Here is a 20,281-nt window from a genome sequence, read left to right on the forward strand (position 1 = left end):
CACTTCGTTGTGAAAGGTAATATTTAAATTTTTCACATCGGTAAAATGCCATGCACAAATGTTGCGCTTCGGGCACCATTTGCACATGGGGTGGGGAGAGTATGGATATTTTTTTTTTTTTATTAATTTTTACCGTACGCGTACGGTAAGCATAATCGGCGAAATTATCGAAAAAATTAAAATTCCGTTTTTGGCCTTGGGGGATCTTTGAGGACTCCCTCAACATGGCTAGGTGCTTAGGAGCTGTCTAAACAGCCCCTTTACATGTTTTTGGCCTTTGTTTTTTCACCCCCTCACAGACTGCGAGAGAGAAAATGGCGGCCGCCGCTTCCTGGTTTCGAACGATTCGAATGTTTACTAAGATCTAACAGCCAATCAGAATCGCGCTCGCGCACGGCGGCGTGCGCGTACGGTAAGCGCACCGTAAGCTGGCTCAGATATATATATTGATTTAAAGGCTATTTTCTCAGAATCTACTGAACAGATTTACACCAAACCTACAAAAGGCACTTCCTTGACCTGTAGACTACCTCTCTGCCAAATTTCAAGAAACTCTGTTCAGCCGTTCGGGCTGTAGCTGTGTCTAAAGGTCCGATGGAAAAATGCATGGGAAAAACGCGTTTTGGGACTCCCCTTTTATCTCAGCCCCCGCTTGACGAATCCCCCCGAGACTTTCAGGGTAGGAGCGGAGCGTAGCGCCCCATTAGTTTTGAAAATTTCGCGAGGATTCGTCGACCGGCGCCAAAGTTATTCCAAATAGAATGTTGCGGTTTTCCTATGGAAACAGGGTCCTAACTTTAACTACCTACTGGCGACCGCCAGTAGGTAATATATATATACATACAAAAGTATAGTACTTTGGGTAGCTCCCAAATTTAGGTGGAGAGCAGCTCCAGTATAGAGCACACTACAACACAGGAGACACTCTGAATATGCTCACCTCAAATGTCTGTTTTTCTAGCAAATCTTTTAGGTATAGGATTAGCAAAGTGCCATCCACGCTGAGCTAGAAAGGAAAAAGTATTTTGCTAATTCTAGCAAAAAATCTTTAGGCATTAGATTAGCCTAGTGCCATCCACGGCAAACTATAAAATCACCACTCCAGGCACAGTATTATAGCTTTGGATTGGTAAAATATCATCCAGGCCAACCTGGAAGGAATAAAGCATCCCCTGACATGTGTTGCTATACCATTATAGCTCTTCAGAGAGGTTTACCTTTGTCCAGGCACAAAGGAGCATCCAGTATAAGTCAAAACAATACTCTTTCAGGTTTGGAGTTCTGCATAAATTATGCAAAAAAGAAACAGAGAATTCTAAGTAGTTTCTAAGTCAGTGACATAACAATACCCTTTCAGGTTTGGAGTTCTGCATAAATTATGCAAAAAAGAAACAGAGAATTCTAAGTAGTTTCTAAGTCAGTGACATAACAATATCCCCACAGCCCCAGCGGTGCAGGAGGCCACCAAGCTCCAGTGGGGCCCCTCCAGCACTGTGCACAGGCGGTGGTCCCCAGGCATGAGAGCTCCTGACTGGGTCCGCAGAGTTTGGGGCACCCTCCATGTACTTTTCAGGGGACCCCCTCAAGTTTCATTACACCACTGTCCTAAGTTTAGACAGTAAGATAAGACTCCTAAAATTAAACAGTAAGGCAAGACTACCGGCTAAATGGCACTAGGGAAGGTTTTGGACTCTAGAGGGCTAGATTTACTATTCCCACTCTAATCTAAGCAACAGGAGGGAAAAATTTGGACTCTGTAGGGCTTAGGTTTTCTATTCTCACTCCTATCTATGCATGATAAAGTAGACAACTTTGGAGTGAGAATAGTAAACCTAACCCATCGAGAGTTTAAGACTTTTCACACCGTTGGGTAGATTAGAATCTGGAGGTGTTAGATTTACTTTTCCCTCTCTAATCTACACAACAGTAGGGAAAGTGTTAGACTTCAGAGTGGTTTGAATTACTCGTCTTACTCCAGTCTAAGGAATGGCAGGGAAAGTATTGGACTCCAGCGAGGTTACATTAACTATTCCCACTCCAATCTACCCAACAGTATGGAAAGTGTTGGACTCTCAATGGGTTTGATTTACTATTCCCACTCCAATCTAAGCAACAGTAGATAAAGTGTTGGACTCCAGAGACAATACAGTACAGTACAGAACATTTAGGACTTTGAAGGGAATACAAAACCAATCCACCTCCTAATCATTTTGTACAAAATATGTAAATACATCAATCGAATAAAAATTAAATTTAAAGTCTAAGAACACAATCTGTTTTATATACTACTACAAAATAATAAATACATAATAAAATACATTTTAACTTAATATTACTTCCCTACTGAAAAAATCAGGAAACACTAAACATAATTTTTAATAAAAGAAATGCATTGTGCAAACATTATTATTAAAACAAGTAACACTAAATGATTAAATAAAACAAATAATGTACATAACATTGCTCAAAAATAAAAAAGCTTAGATAATTACCAATGTATCAATTAAATATTATTACCCATTAATTTAACATTTACTATAATTCCAATACCTTCCCAATCTATTCCCCTTCAAACCCAACAAAATGCTACTAAAATATCCGCTGCTAACAAAAATGTAAACATTTACACACTAGTGTAAAATTAGTTAAAAAGTCTAAAATTAATAGAACAATTACAGAATAAAAAATATGCATATTTAGTCATCAATTACATTATTAATTACCAATTAAAAAGTAATTAGAATTAAACTAAAATCATTTATATTTTACCTTCACACCCTATTCCTCTTCTAAATCAACAATCCACTACTAAAATATAAATTACAAACAAAAATAAAAACATTTAAATATACTGTAAAATTAAAATTCAAACAATTAAAAAACTATTTACATCATTAATAATCAATGACATAATTTAATATTAATAATACTTAGAATTAACATAACAATATGAGTAATTTATTAAACCCTAATGCCTAACAAAACTCAACAACCCGCTACTATAAGAAAAAACAATATTCAAAGATTACAAATGAAAATAGGCATTAACAATAACAAATTAACAATACAATGATTAACAATAACTTTAAATATTTATAATTTGAATTACTCCCCACAGTATTCCCCTACAAACCCAACAGCCAGCTACAATATTATAAATTAGTAACTCAATGAAAAAAAAAATTACAGATTGTAAATTATAAACAATATTGCACCAAATAATACAATTATACTCACAATACTAACACCTAACATCAATATTGTATTAAATCACACAAAACCAATATTTTAAAATGATATTTAGGTAAATGCTATTAAATAAAACAATATTATTTAAAACAATATTATATAAAAAACAATGTATATAAAAAACAATATAAAAAAACAATATTCTTTCTTAGCAACAATATTCTTAACAACAATATTCTATGACCCACTATTTCTGCACTGACAATATTTTCCACTTTGTTGTATCACTATATGAAAAACCTCAATATTTAGCATATCTTTTTGAGGATAATACAATCCTAGGCTGCTTCCCAGCGAGATTTCTTAACATGGGCGGTCATGGATGGTCAATACCGCTCGCATTAAGAAAACTTCTGCTAGCGCTGAGGAAGCTGTAGCTTGACTTCTACTCAAGCAACAGAAACAAGCTGTTCTTGCGCGTCACGTGATGCAGTTCGAACTGATTTTACCGCGCGTGGCAAACAGCTGGGGCTAAAAATGAATGGCACGTGGTCCGCAAACTCCTCCCAGGCCTACCCATAAAGTAGGCTTATATGCCCATGGGGTTTAAAGTGTAAGGCATGTACATTTAAGGTTTTACATGTTTTGGCAATGAAAAACCCCTGAAGTTATTTTTCACTGCGGCCAGGCTGTATTTCCTATAAGTTAAAATTGGTTTCCAGTATTACCTTTAATAAGTGTTAAGTTCAGCTTGGGAGTAGCTAGAAAAAGTGTTCAAGGACTCATTGTAATAGAAATTTAAAATCCACTAAATGGTCAAGTCATATTTATATTACTATTTTGGAAATTACATTTTTAGAAAGTTGTCAATTTCCTGCCTAAAACCAAAAGGCTTTTTAGCCAGTGTCCATCTGTAAACAGACACCCAAAGGCTCCTCAGTAGTGAGATGTGCATTGCTCCAAGACTGTGGACAAAGGGCTCTGGGAGTGTGGAGAGCGACTCCTCCTTTGACAGGATGGCCTTCTGTGCTTCAAATGATGCCTACCTTGCCACTGGCAGATGAAGCTCTCACCTAGGCCTGCCTTCCCTTTGTCTCTCTAGCCACGCTGGCCCCAAACCCAGTGAGAATAGAGGAACTGACCAAAACTAGTGTAGGAGGTTGACAAAGACTTGCCTTCCAAACCCATCTTGGCACTAGGAATATTAACGTACCCCACATGCTTCTCCTCAAAACACTCCAGGACATGTGAACAATGAAAATAATGTATTTCCTGCTGTCTGCGGCTCCTGAAGGAAGACTGGATCTGCTTGCCCAGAACCTAGGACCACAGAAGTGACTACAAGGGTCAGTTTGCTGCCCTTCTGTTTTAGCCATGGGAAAACAAGTTAGATTCTCCCTGCAGCTGCGCGGCTGACCAGTTCCAAATAGACATGTCCTGGACCCTGCTGCTGGCCTCCTCTGGAGTGGTGCCCCCAAGTCCTAGACTCTTGGCTGGTATTAGGGTGTACTGCTCCTGCCCCCCAAACTGCAAGAAGTGAGACTCAGAAACTTTTTGACAAGTTTTTGCCTGGACCACAAACGGAGACTGGTTTCACCATCAACACCACAACCATCGATGTTGATTAGCCGGTTGGCCTCAGTTTGCTTGCTCCACTGAAGGAGATCTGACCTCCAGAAACGTTTCCAACTACGAACATAGAGGGCTTCAATCAATCAATCAATCAAGTGACTTGTAAAGTGTGACTACTCACCCGAAAGGATCTCAAGGCACTGGGGGGATTAAGAGGAGCTGCTAATTCACTGAAGGCACTGTGGTTCAGTCAAAGAGCCAGGTCATGAAATCCTTCCTAAATTGAGACAATTATGGTGATAGGTTGAGGTGGAGAGGCAGGGCTTTCCAGGTCTTTGCTGCGAGATCGGAGAAGGATATTCCTCCAGCTATGGTATTGCGGATACTTGGGATGGTGTCCAAGGTCAGGTGGGTAGAGCGGAGTGCTCTGGTGGGTGCGTGGACTTAGAGGCGGTGGTTGAGGTGCTTGTGGGCTTGTGTGAGGGGCTTGAAGGTAATTCTTTTGTTGACTGGGAGCCAGTGGAGATCTCTCAGGTGGCTAGTGATGTGGCTGCGGCGGGGCAAATTGAGGATGAGTCTGGCGGAGGCGTTCTGATTGTTCTGCCGTTTCTTGAGGAGTTTCTGGGTGATGTAGGTGCAGAGTGCGTTGCTGTAGTCGAGTCCGCTGCTGATGAGTGCATGGGTGAGCGTCTTTCTGGACTTGATGGGGATCATCTTGAAGATCTTTCGGAGCAGGCATAGTGAGTGGAAGCAGGATGATGAGATGGGGTTGATCTGGCGGTTCATAGTGAACGAGAAGTCCAGGATGATGCCAAGGTTTTCTGCATGGTCTGTGGGGGTTTCCAACATCTGTCGGCCACCAGGAGTTGTCCCAGGCAGAGGGGGTCTAGCACAGAATGAGGACTTTGGTCTTCTCTGAGTTGAGCTTGAGGCAACTGTTCTTCATCCAGGTGGCGACAGCCTTCTTCTAATCGTGGATGTTGTTCTTGGTGACTGTGGGTTTGTTGGTGAGGGAGAGGATCAGCTTCACTGAGACTGATGCTGCACTAAAGCCGATCGGCATTGAGGCCTTTCTGGGCACGAATCATGGACTTTTCCTGCTCTGATCTCTCTCGTCGTCATTAATGACCACACTGTGACCCTGCCCCATATTTGATCCAGCTTCTAGCTTGCTCAGCTAGAAGGTAAACTTTCTACCGGGGCGTATGTTTATCTAACATGTATCTAACATGTCCATCGGGGTCAGCTTTAACTTTTGACTTTGAACCAATCTAGTATGACCAGATAACTATGTTGGTGCTTTGTGCTTTTTAGCATTATTTTAAATTCCAATTTTAAAAATGCATATCCCTGGTTTGCATTCACAAGGGACTTACAGAGAAACGTGAGAGCAACCAATGGGACTATTACAAACAAAACATAATTGTTGTGTATTTGGAGCGTGGCTGTCACAAGCATGTATTCTCTTCGCCGCTTGTGACTGTCTCGCTCTGGAGTTTCTTGTTATGTTTTGATAGCATCCTAGGTTGGGGGTTTCCAGGAGTTCTAATATTTCTTCAGAAATTTTTTATGACAGGTGGCCTAACAGAGCACTTTTTCCTCCTGATCTGTCACCCGGTGGTTACATAGGACATAAAATTGATCGGGTAGGTTTCTTTTCAGCTCATCTAACCTTCTCAGGTCACCACACATTTAGTAAAATTTATGTTGCAAAATCAGGGCACTCGCTTTTAGGATGGCCACATCAAGAACAATTGGGCATCAGATTTGATCCTAGAGCTGATCCTCCTGTTTATTCTATTGAGTCACATACATTTTCTCAATCTAATACAAACTGCATTTATAGACAGATTGTAGAATTTCCCAATGTATTCAGTGGGAAATTAGGGAGGTACCAAGGTTTTGAGCATGCCATTAAATTACATGATAATGCTGTAGCTGTCCGTCACAAGGTAGGAAATGTACCTCTTTCCTACAGAAATAAGTTAAAGGACATGCTTAAAAATTTGTGCCAACAAAATATCATTGAACCCATTGAGTCATCTCCATGGGTTTTCTCCCATTGTTATTTCGATTAAATCTTCACACAAACTTAGGGTATGTGTGGATTTACGCAGTTTAAATCGTGCTATCTGGGTAGATGCTCACCCTCTGCCAAATTTGCACGAAATGGTATCTACTTTGGCCGGTGCGCAAGTTTTTTGTGCATCGATTTAGCCAGTGCGTATCACCAGGTTGTTCTTGCAGAACTGTCAAAAAATGTAACTGCTAGAAGGTCTCTTTTGGTATTGCAGTATGCCTTTTGGCCTTGCCAGTGCTGCTTCTGTTTTCCAGAGACTAATGAAAGACACATTGGAGGGTTTATCTGGTGCCATTGCATTTCAAGATGATATTTTGTTGTATGGCAAGAACGATGAGGAGCATGATTGTAATTTATGTAATGTTATAGCTGCTCTGTTTGAAAAAAGACTCACTCTTCGTCTTGACAAATACAAGATCAAAGCGAAGGAGGTAGAATAGTGGAATGGGCATTAAACCTAAACATAAACATGTTGATAGTATTATCAATGCTCCTATTCCTTCCTCAAAAGAACAATTAGTAGCTTTTCTTGGACTGATTGAATATTATGCGAAATTTATACCTAATTACTCATCAAAACTAGACCCTTTCAGATGTCTTCTAAAATAAAATGCTACATTTATTTGGTCCGATGACAATTCACATGCTTTTGAAAATTTGAAGAAATATATTATCAATGATCCGTGTTTAAAACCATTTGTGTGTGGAAAAAATTGCATTATAATGGTGGATGCCAGCAATACTGGTTTGGGAGGTGTACTATTGCAGAGGGACAATGGAAAAGAGTGGATAGTGGCATGTGCCTCTAGACCATTAAGAGATGTGGAAAAACACTACTCTGTTATAGAAAGAGAACTGCTTGCTTGTGTTCGGGGTGCAGAACATTTCAGTAGTTTTTTGTGGGGTACTAAATTCACTATTAAAACTGAGCATAAACCTCTTGTTTTCCTGATGTCTCCAGGTGGAGGACATTCTATGTCTGCACATCTTGCTAGGTTAGCTTCAAGGTTGCAATCCTTCCAGTTCCAGATTGAATATGTACAGGGGAAGGCTAATATACACGCAGATTGCATGTCCAGATTACCTGTGGTTAGTGAGGAAGAGAGTCATGAGGATGATTGTGAAGTAGCATTCACTACGCGTTATGTCAATTTATTACATGGTGAATAAACCAATTTTTGTGAAGAAGTTTGGCTTTTAGAAATGGAAAAGGATATCGAGTTAAATAAAGTCCAAAAGCACATAGTACAAGGATGGCCTGAACAGAGAAAACTATCAGGAGATATGATGAGTTATTTCAAAGTTCATGATGAATTGGCAATTGAGAATGATTTAGTTATGAGAGGTGATAAAATCATTCCTCCTTTCTCCTTGAGGAATCTATTATGGAGATTGCCCATGAAGGACATTTAGGCATTTCTTTTACCAGGAGATGTATCAGAGAAATGTTTTGGTGGCCTGGTATTGATGTGTCTGTTGAGCATTTTGTGTGCATGTGTGCTAAATGCTCGGACAGTGATAAGTCAGCTGTAGTTTTACATTCTGAAACTCATCCTCTGGATTTTCCTGTTGGTCCGTGGCGAAAACTGGGTTTGGAAATTATTGGTCCATTTCATGTTTTACCCAAACATGAAAGTTTTGGTATTGTCCTCATAGACTATTATTTGAAATGGCCAGAAGTTAAGATGGTTAAAGAGGTCACTTCACAAAGTGTTATAGAATTTCTGGACTATATTTTTTGTAGAGAAGGCATTCCCCAAGAAATTGTCACAGACAACAGACCACAATTTATTAGTAAGGATATGGAATCTTTTCTGGAGAAGTGTGGAATTATTCATAGGAGAATAGCTGTTTTCCATCCCAAGGCGAATGGTCAAGTTGAGCGTTTTAACTGCGTTATGAAAGAAGCTATTCCATTATCCATTAAAGGAGGGCTTAATTGGCGTAATGCTTTGCAGTCCATGTTGTTGGCATACAGGACCTCGCCTAACTCTGTCATCTTAGTTAATCCTTTTGAACTTCTAAGAGGACGCAAACCAAGTACCAAACTTGCTCCTTGGTGGTTAAAAAAAATTTAGGTGGTGATAAAAATCTTACTAATGTAGATTATCAATTGGTTAGACAGAGTTAACGTATACAAAAAAATTAAACAGGTCATGGAAAGAAAAATGGGTACTGTGAGTAAACAAGGAATTGTGATTGGTGATCTTATCCGTACAAAAAAAAAAAGAAGGTGTTGCCAAAGGTTTTCCTGTTTGGTCAGTTCCCAAAAGAGTCATCAAAGTCTTTATAAAGGCCGTCAGATTTGAGGGTGGAAGTGTCTGGAATTTTAACAGAATTTCTTTGTTCAAAGGGCTGGTAAAGCCATCGATGATTCCAACAGTAATGTGTTCTTAGATGTCGAACACAGTAATGTCCCAGTTAACCATGATTTATCTCATTCTAACCACAATTGTTTTCCTACTAGGAGGACACGAGATCATCATCTTCCTGGGAGGTTCAAGGATTTTGGCATGAATTAATTTGTCTCTTTTTATTGTTTAAAAAAAAAAAAAGGGGGGAAGATGTGTTGTGTATATGGAGCGTGGCTGTCACAAGCGTGTATTCTCTTTGCCGCTCGTGACTGTCTCGCTCTGGAGTTTCTTGTTATGTTTTGATTGTATGCTAGGTTGGGGGTTTACGGGAGTTGACTGTTTTATATTTATTGTACTGATAACTTGGATTAGACTGACACGGAATAATCTCCACTGGAGAAATTTATCATCGCTGCTTTGTCATTATTGTAATCTGATACTTTCCAACAATAATGTTCAATAAAAGATGCATTTTTCAACAATATAAAAGAACACATAGGCATAGTGGGTTTAATTAGTCTGTCTGACTTTCTGTTAGCTTTTCACCATAAGAAAAAGAAATGTTTTATACTAGCCAAATTAAACTTGGTAATGATCTCAGGTCTCTCAAATAAGTCACAATGGCCAAGTTTAAAAAAAGTATATTCAACATGGAATTTTACTGGCTGACTCCAAAGCCAGGCAATCATTGTTTATGGCAAAATTCAGAACCGTCTCCGGTTTTAACCAAACTGATAGCCAGAGCGGTAAAGGACGCAAATGAATCACGTCTGAAAGTTAACCTTAGCCCATGTCTTCATGAGCAGTAAAGGAAGCGACGCTCTGTGGGAGGGATAAAAAGTGTTGAAAAAAACAGTTTTCCACCATACAAGCTCTAGCAACCAGGAGCATTTTCAGAAAACCCCCTGACCTCGAAAGGGTTGCACTCTGTAGGGAGCTGGTTTCACTAGCACCCAGTGCCAGCCTTTTCCTCTGCTGTGGCCTCCACAGATGTCACAGCCTCCTGGTCGTCTTACCTGGCATCGGAGGGGCAGAGGAGTCCAAGTCTTACCCTAGCTGGTCCTCATGAGGTGTAAGAGAGGAGCTACACTGGCCCTTAGAGAGCCCCACTAGTCCTGGGGTCATCTGTAGACAAAGTCCTCAGTCTTTTTGGGCATCAGGAGGCTTGCCCTTTCAGCTTTCCCTGGTGTTGCCAATGTCAATGTCAGGGTCCAAGGTCTTGCTCTCCTTCTGGGCAGTGGCTTAACATAGGCCCCAACAGCCCCCACGTAACGGGGGCCCCTAGCTTCAGGGGCACCGCTCAGCACACTACCCTGGCCTGAGGGCGCATGGTTGAATCTGGAGAGAGGCCCTCCATGTACCTTGCAAGGGGCCCTCCTCTAGTTTTGTTATGCCACTGCTTCTGGGATGCCACATTTAGCACAGTCCAGCTTGTGAGTGTTAGATTCGCCCTTTGTCAAACCTTTCCCTTTCCTTGATTTGGCTCAGACCTTGCTAGTGAAGGAAAAGGCTGGTGTCAGATCTCTTTGTTTGTGCTGTGGAAAGACCTTTTGAAGTGTAATCAGGGCAGGGCCCAACTTCTCTCTAGCCATCCTTTCAGGAACACCCACTCCCTCTACACCCAAGAGATTTTGTTCATTGTCTGGCTCCAATACAAATTCCCAGTTGGAGAGCCATCATCAGCCTAGGCAGCTGGAAACTCCCAGACATTTTAGACAGAAAAATGCCAGCTTTCAGGACTTTCAATTACAGATCAAAAGAGTGTAAGAAGTATTTTTCTAGCTTTTACCAATCCAAATTTAGCATTTATTAAATGTGTCCTTTCTAAAATAGTGATACTAAATCTGCGCACACCATTGCACAACATTTATTATTACTATTCCAACCATACCAAACTTGACCACGCTGCTCCTCTCATATAAGGAATTACCACTGAAACACTTATCAGGGAATCCCCAATGCTTTCCTATGGGAGTGCAACCTCACAGCAGTGAGAAACCAAAATGGCTGTTTGTCACTTCCAGGACATGTTACACACTTAAGGTACATGTCCTACCTTTTACCTACAATGCACCCTGCCCATAGGCCTAGCTAGGGCCTACCTTAGGGGTGACTGACATGCAGCAAAAGGGGGTCACAGACATGGCACACACTTTAGGTGCCACGTCACAGTGGCACTAACACTGCTCGCAGAGGCCCTGCAATGGCAGAGGCCTGAGACAGTTTTGAAAGGCTACTTTGGTGAGTGGCGCAATCAGCGCTGCAAGCCCACCAGTAGCATTTAATTTACCAGCCCCGGGTATATGAGGTAACACTTTACAAGGGACTGACAGCTTAATTAAATATACCAAACAGGTGTAGACCAATCTTACCATGTTTACCACAGAGAGCACATGCACTTTTCACTGGACAGCAGTGCTAAAGTGCCCAGAGTCCTAGAACCATCAACACCATGTCAGAAAAAGGCTTGGAGGAAAGCAAAAAGTTCAGGGATGACCCTGCAAAAAGGGACAACTCCAACAGTACTCAATCATGACATAGTACCCTCTCTACCAAACTGAAGAGCTGTCCACCTGATTTGCAGATGGGTGGGCGTTAAGTGTGTCAGCTACAGAGTCTACTCCATCTTCAAAACTGATATACTCTAGTGAAGCCCCAATGGTGTAAGGGCCACTGGAGGTTGACCATTCGACCTCCCACCCGATTTAGAGTGGGGTTTGAACAACCAGTTTTTACTATCCCTTACCACCATTAAAAAGTGGCAGTAACGGACACAAATAATGTTGAAATGACCCCCACTATACGAAAAACTCTCCTGGCATGGAAGTAATTTTGTTTTTGTTTTTTCAGAAGGAAAATCGTGCGGTGGGATTTTATTTATTTTTTTAAAACACAAACGTTAAAAGTTTGACAGAAGATGCCGTAATTTAAACTGTATCATCTGTCAAACATTAAATAAATTGACAGGAACCACTGTGACAGCAATTCCTGCTAATATTTAGCGAGTCCACAAGGCTGATGGATAGATGTAAATTTGGTGGGTGGAGTATACTTGGTATGATGGGAGTAAAGTTCTTTGCCATACCAATGGACTTATCTCTGCCCACCTAACTGTAAATCAGCTCTTTAGTGATCTTAGGCTACATAAAAAAAGAATGTATTATGTTAAAGGTCCTATTTACCATTTGAAGAATGCTATATAGAAATGCTCTTGCTTTTATTTGAAAGTATACCCTCCCTTACAATACGGATAGAGGTCTCAGCTATCAGCCAATCTCTTGGCTACTCCCAATTAAATGTAATAAAGTGGGTGGCTGTAGTGTTTTGTTTCTCATTGCAAGAAACTGGAATGCTTTTCCACACCGTCGGAGAGTCACACCAATCAATCAATCAATTAGGGAATTATAAGCGCACTACTCACTTGTGAGGGTCTCAAGGCACTGGGGTAGGGGGTAAGCAGCTCGGTTCAGTCAAACAGCCAGGTCTTGAGTGTCTTCCTGAAGACGTTCAGGAAGGGAGCTTGTCTGATGTTGATCGGGAGCTCGTTCCAAGTCTTGGCCACAATTCCTCCTGTTGGTTCTGCGGATGCACAGTGTTTCGGCGAGGGCGAGTTTGATGGATCTGAGGTTTCTTTTGGGTACGTGGTAGGAGATTCTTTCATTGAGGTATCGGGGTCTGGTGTTGGGGAAGCATTTGTAGCCATTATAAACAATGGGGTATTCCCAAATGGTCCCTGGACCTGGGTATCGGTTATTATAAAGAAACAATGGTCCTGGACCAGTTATTCAAGGAAGAGTTAGTTTAGCAGAATTACCAACTTATTTGAGCTTACATTAATCAGCTCACAAACGTCTGTAAATCGTGTAGCATTGGTAGGGATGGGTGAGTATCTTGAAAGTGATTCTCTTCTCACTGGGGATCCAGTGGAGGCTCCGTAGGTGTTGGGTAGTATGTTTGTGTCGAGCGATGCCGAGGAGGAGTCTGGCTGTGGTGTTCTGTATTGTCTGGAGCTTGCGGAGTAGAGAATTGTTGATCCTGGTGTAGAGGGCGTTTCCGTAGTCTAGTCTGCCGGTTATGAGTGCTTGGGTGATGGTCCTACTTGACTTGGTGGAATCCATTTGAAGGTCTTTTGGAAGATGTGGAGGGTGTTGAAGCAACTGGAGGCGATGTCGTTGACCTGTCTGTTCATCGAGAGGGAGGAGTCAAATACGATGCTGAGGTTTTGGGCGTGGTCCGTGGGGGTTGGGGGACTGCAGTGGGCAGTGGGCCACCAGGTGTTGTCCCATGCTGACAGGGAGGTACCGAGGATGAGGACTTCTGTGTTCTCTGAGTTGAGCTTCTGGCAGCTGTTGCTCATCCAGGATGCGACATCTTGCATTACAATCTGAAAGTTGAGTTTGGTGGTGGTAGGGTCCTTGGTGCGGGAGAGGATGAGCTGGGTGTCGTCGGCATAGGACATTATGCTGAGGCCGCTCTGTCTGATGATGGCGGCAAGGGGGGTCATGTAGATGTTGAAGAGGATTGGACTGAGCAAAGATCCCTGGGGTACTCTGCAGTTGGTTTCCGTGGGTTTGGAGAGGAAGGGTGCCAGTCTGATTCTTTGGGTTCTGCCAGTGAGGAATAAGCAGATCCAGTCGAGGGTGGTTTCTTGTATGCTGGCGTTGCGGAGTCTGGTGGCGAGTGTGCGGTGGGAGATGGTGTTGAACGCTGCTGAGAGGTCGAGTATGATTAGGGCTGTGGTGTGTCCTTGGTCGAGGAGAGTGCAGATGTCGTCTGTGGTGGCGAGTGGGGCGGTCTTGGTGCTGTGCTTGCTGCTGAATCCTGATTGGGAGGGGTCAAGGATGGAGTTGTCTTTGATAAACCTTGTTAGTTTTGTGTAGACGGTATTCTCTGCGACATTTCTGTGAAGGGGAGGAGAGAGATGGACCAGTAGTTTTTGAGGTCTGTGGGATCTGCTGAAAGCTTCTTGAGCAATGCGTGCTTCCAGCTGTTGGGAAGGTGCCAGTCTTGAAGGTGGCGTTGATGGTGTGTCGTAGTTCTGGCACAATGGCGGTGATGGATCTGTGGTAGATCTGTGGTTGGCAGAGGTCTATGGGGGCCTCGAGTGGATGCTTTTCATGGTCGAGGCAGTCACTTCGGTTGTTGAAGTTGTCGTAGAGGCTCTTGATTTTCAGGTGAAAGTAAGATCCAAGCTTGTAGCAGAGGTCCTGGGAAGGGGTAATGTCGGTGGTTTCTCTGGGGCCTTGGTGAATTCCTGGAGGATGCTGAAGAGTTACTTGGAGATGCTGGCTAGGATTTTGTTTTGGATGAAGGTTCTTTTGGTGGTTCTGATGCAATGGTGATACTCCGTCATGGCGTTCTTGTAGGTGGTGTGGTCTTCAGATGTATTGCTGTTCCTTCAGTTCTTTTTGAGTTGTCTGCAGGTGCGTCTGGATTTTTGGAGGTCGGTGTTGAACCAGGTGGCCTTCCTGGGGTGCTGTCTGTCGGGGTTGCATAGGGGTGCGAGCTTGTCTGTGCAACTGGACATCCATTTGTGCACTTCTCTGGCTGCGATGTTGGTCGCAGTGGTGGGGGTGTCGTGGTTGAGGGTTGAGTTGAGCTGATTCTCAGTGACTTTGCTCCAGTTCCTTGGTGGAGAGCTCAGAGCAGGTTTGGGCAGCTTGGGTTTGTTGACGAGGAAGTGTAAGCAGTGGTGGTCCGTCTATGGGGGTTGCATTGTGTGGCTGAAGTGGATGTTATTTCCTCATGCGAAGATGGGGTCGAAGGTGTGTACTGCCATCTCGGCAGGTTTGGTGACAAGCTGTTTCAGTCTGATGTTGGCGAGGTTGTCCAGGATGGAGGTGGAGTTGGGGTCGCTGGGGTTGTCGAGGTAGAAGTTCAGCTTTCTGATGAGTATGTAGTCAGTGGAGGCGATGGCGTGGGGTGCGAAGAGGTCAGTGAAGGTTGTGGCGAATGGGGTACAGGTCTGGGGGGTCGTTAGGCAAGGGTGCCGCAGAGTGTGGTTCTAGGGCTGGTCTGGACCTGGAAGTGAAGGTGTTCGGCAGCAGAGAAGGCGTGTCTCAAGGTGGAGAGGCAGAGGGAGTTTTTGTGTGCAATGGCAAGTCCTCCTACTGAGTGGTTGGGGCGGTCCTTCCTCTGGATCTTGTATCCATTCGGGATGGCGATGTCAGGGGCAGAGGAGGCATTGCTCCAGGTTTCTGTAAAGAAGGCAACATCTGGTGAGAGGCTGTCAAGGAGGTTCCAGATCTCTATGGAGTGTCTGTGCACGGAGCGCATGTTGAGCAGGATGCACCTCAGGACATTGGCGGTGTTGGTGTCTGGGGCGGTGGTGAAGAACTGGTGGCAGTGGCGGTAGGAGAACTAGCCACGGTGGTGTTTGCCGTGGACAGCTGGCAGTCGTTCTTCCTTCCAGGGTTGAGTGTGAGGAGGGCATCTGAGTAGTAGAGGTTGGAGATCGAAGATCCAGTGTCCCTGGTGCTGGCTGAGGTCGGGTCACAGATAGCCGCATACAGGATGGTCTTTGGCACGCCTGTGGTGTGCTGGCGGCATGAACACTGTGCGTCCGCTGCGCAGATGCCATTAAGTGGGGAAGGGACATGCAGGTGGGAGGCGGGCATGGGAGTCAGCAGGGGGAGGGGCCACAGGGGCAGCAAGGAAGAGCCGGGCACGGGGTGCAGGAAGTCAAAACTGGCACAGGGCACAACAAATATTCACACAAGCAGTACAAGCAAAACAAGGGGCAAAATAGCAAAGAAAGTACAAGGCACAGCAAGGGGCACTGACCAGGCTGGAACAGGCAAAGCACAGGAGCAGACAGAAGTGACCTCGAACACCTACCAGGTGGAGGTGAACAAAGTCAGAGGTGAGGCAGGGACAGTGGAGCTGCTGGGTAGAGAGAATGTCTCCGACTAGAGGTCAATAATATAATTGCAGAATTAAAGCAGGTGAAATATTTGATACCATTTTCAAACTCCTTTAAATACACTTGAAACACTCCCTCTCCAGAAAAGTTACAATGGGAGCTGTAAAAAGCCAGCCGAGCAGAGACATTTTAGGGCATGCTCAAAGAAAGTACTTACCCAAGGGATGTCACTGTTCCAAGGGGCCACTGGGAAACTGAACATTTTCTCTTTTTGACCTTTGTCTATTCTATTCCAAAATCTGAACCTCGCTCCCTCCCCCCTTGTCATTACCCTAAACTCGGTCTCCTATAACCAGTGTCATCTTAAGGATTTTTGTCAAACCACGCAATAAGAAACTTATAATTTAATATTGTCTGACATCATGTGGCCCTAAAATAGGTAATACAATTCTAATTTGTTCCCCCAAATATGTATAGCCCCTTAAACTCCTAATATGACACTGCAGCTGTGACGGTAACTGCTGCAATTGGTCAATATAGGAAATTGTTTTATTGGTTAACAGGGGTGTTAATCCTTTTCAAGCAGCAACCACAATCCTTGTCACGGTGAACAACAACCGTCACTAAATTAACCTGTGATTAATGCTATGGTGGCTTGGCACAAAATCAGTCAGGCTTAATGTAGAGGCACTGTGATAAGTATTTATGCAGCACGGAAACAGTAATAAAGTAAAACACAACACGGAAATATCCCACACCAATTCAGAAAAGAAGTGTAAGGTGTAATAAATAAAATTACACCAAAATGACAAAAAGCGATCAGGATAACCAGAGATATGGCATTTTAAAGCTTTTAGTAGAAACAGCACTAAGAAACAGGAAGCATTAACTGTAGGGATATGGTCACCCTAGACCTGGACAAAGTCACAAATCAGGCTGACCGCAATGGAACGCGGGATGGATATAGGAACCAGGTTAGTCCAGTTGAATATGTTACCTTCTCAAAGTCTGGTGCGCAGAGTTCAAAACTTCAGGATTTCACAGGAGGAGCTCAACTGATGCCAGCCAAGGGTTCAGGACCTGGGAAGGCATCTCTTGGTGATCAGGAACTCACTCTAGCAGAGCCAGCAGGGCTCGGACAGGTCCAGTTACAGGCTAAGAGAGGTCATGTTTAGGCCTGGGCGGAGTTCATGGAGTTACGCGGAACTCCGCAAGTGATGAATAAACTCCACCAAGCTATGCGAAGTTCTGAGAATGCAGAGTGCTTTACCTTGGCCCGTTTGCACTGATTTTTAGTGCCAAGTGTTTGTCCAGTGCTTTACAATTAGCGCAAACGGCATCAGGCGCAGCGCAAGCAGGTACAGCTTCTTTCTGTCACTTGAGATGAAGTTCTACTTGAGCACCAGCTTCTTCAATGAGAACGGAAGGTTTCCAACACGAGCGGTAGCGACCATTCACATCCTGCCGTGTTGAGAAATCTCGCTGGGAAGCAGTCTAGCATTGGATTTTCCTTGCTTGCACTCACCAACTTACCGAAATTACTTCTGAAAACTCCACAAACTCCATGAACGGAAAGGAGCTCACCACCCAGGCCTAGTCCTGTTACAGATCCAGGCTGGGCCAGTTGCAGCAAGATTGCTTGGCAGTTGCAGGGAGGCCTCTGGAGCTTGTTGTGTCCCTGTAGCTCAGAACAGGAGGTCGGCCAATCGACCCTTTGGGCCAGATTTGTCAAAGGCTTGTGTTGCCTTTGCTTCACGCAAGGTGATGCAAGGGCAAAGCAAGCCCTTAAGGGAGGATTATCATGCCATGAAGAGCCACCTCGCGGGGCATGGTTAATCTGTAGTAACGCAAGGCCTCACAAGTCGCTGCCTTGTGTTACTCTGCCATGGGCAGGCATTCCATGAGTGAACTGTGGGTGTTCTCATGTGAGTTGTTTTTTACCTGTTTCGGTATTCAATAACGCAACAACTCATGAGATTGGTCACCCATTATACTTTGCACCATAATGTCAAGCCGTCATTATTCCGTGACCGCTTTTCGTTCAGACGCTGCAATTATTTAAGACCATAGAGTTTCTAGGTCAGACCGCTAATACATTCGCGACTGCCAAGACGCCCTTAGCTCATTGGCACGGTACCTTTTTTGCATTTCTATATCATTGAGGAGGTAAGACAATATAAAGTTACTATATAGAATATTGGATTAGCCCTCTCTCTTTTTATATACACATGGTTCTACTATATGTATAGGCTAAGACCTTTGCATCAGTCTGACGTATCTCGTTCGTATGTCTTTTTAAACATAATAGTTTTTCTGGCTGCCACATTGAGAATTGGAGTTGCCCTTTTTAGTTTGACGTGTCCCGTTCTTATTTTCGTATACAGGAATTTATCCCCACTAATCGATTGTCCGCCATTAATGCGGATTACCGTACCCAAGGTTAGCGTGATACGCGACGTATTAATTATCAGCTAAACACTTTTCAGACGTAGACTAGTTTACCATTTGGCTGAAATTATGTGAAATGTTATAATAAAACTGGAGCTTTTTTACCATATAGAGCATCCACATGTTCACGTTTTAAAATTGAACAAGAAGGGATAAAATATATTAAGAGGTGGTGATTACGGCGCTATACCTCATAACTGGCCACGGATAAGAAAAGGTAATATCCTGAAAGAAACCTATGATTGATACTTAGGCAACTGTATTGAGTTGTTGCCAGAAGGTTTACTAACGCAATTTTACAGTTTTTATCCACAGAATATTAAATACGGGGATATTCAAATTCAGTGAGCCCCATGCCAGTTGTCCATACAAAAAGTGGGACTTTTGGTTCTTATCAAATTCTATATTTCATCTTATACTTTATGTATCTATACTTTTTCTTTTTTCATTTTCTCTTAGTCACATTGGTTCATCTGAAGGCAATCAAAGTTGTAAATAGAGTGATATAAAGTGTTCTTCTCAGTGTAACGTCGAGTAGGGAATTCATTTAATCAAATATATGTAATTTACTAATGTGAATTGTCTCTTAGTATTTTTTTTATTATTTTCAGGTTATTTGTGGCATTTCCTGACGAAGGCGTACTTTACGCCGAAACGCGCGTCAAAGATTCATTATTCTGCCACTTATTTGGTTTTTAATGGCGATTTCATTTAAATGTGATTCCATGTATAAAACAAGTCTTGATGCTTTTTAAATGCCAATACATTTGTGTTTTTAGTTTATAATTGAAATAATGTTAACAAAGCATTGAACAACTGTTATTAAAATATTTTTTGCATTTTTTTTACTTTGGTCGTTACACTGAGTGCATTATTATTATATACAATAATTATAATGATATAATTAAGTTGCCTAGGAATCTATTGTGCATTGTGAACTGTGGCTGTTCCCATGAATCCACACATCGTTTTTGGCACATTCCTAGATTTACCAACACTAGTAATCCTGGGAAGGCAAGGTGTCTTGCTGTGTTGCATTGCACCAAATATTAGTATATATGCCCTTTGGAGTCACTCAGATTAGCCTGGGATGAAGGGTGCAGGTCCAGTCTTCCATCTCGGAGACCAAGACAGGCCTCAAGCATCTTTTGAAGAATGCAGGATTCAAGCAGCAGGACTGGCCTCTGGTAGCAGCAGGGCAGTCCTCTGAAGAACAAGGCAGGCTTCAAGCAGAAGGGCTGTCCTCTGGGGAAGAAATCAGTCCTTCTTCTGTAATGTCACAGGTATAGGAGTGTACTGAGTCAGCCTGATAGTGCAGTATTTATACCTGGTGCCAGCCTTTTCTAGACTTCCCTACTCATCTGACTCTGGAATTTTCCTTCCTCCCCTGACCAGGCTCCAAGGGGTTCAGAGTGACAAAGGACTGGTGTCATGTTTTTGTGAGTGTGCTGCAGACTGCCCCTTTGAAATGTAAGTGGGACTTGGAACAGCTCAGCGCCTCTCATCTTGGCTTGTCTCGATGGTCCATCCTGCCAACCCTTAGTCCTATTTTGTCTCATGGTCTGGGAGGAATACACAAAGACCAAATACCAACTATTCACAGTCATGGACAAAACATGACTTTTCTACCTGTTCCCAAGCAAATGTTAAGACTTAAAAAATGTAATACGGTAGCCCAATATTATCCTATGGACAGGTAGGCTTTGCAAAATGGCATTAAGAGTTTTCACTACCAGGACATGTAAAACTTAAAAGTACTTGTCCAACTTTTTAAAT

The sequence above is a fragment of the Triturus cristatus genome, chromosome 5_2 (assembly GCF_964204655.1).
Source record: "Triturus cristatus chromosome 5_2, aTriCri1.1, whole genome shotgun sequence".
Lineage (NCBI taxonomy): Eukaryota > Metazoa > Chordata > Amphibia > Caudata > Salamandridae > Triturus > Triturus cristatus.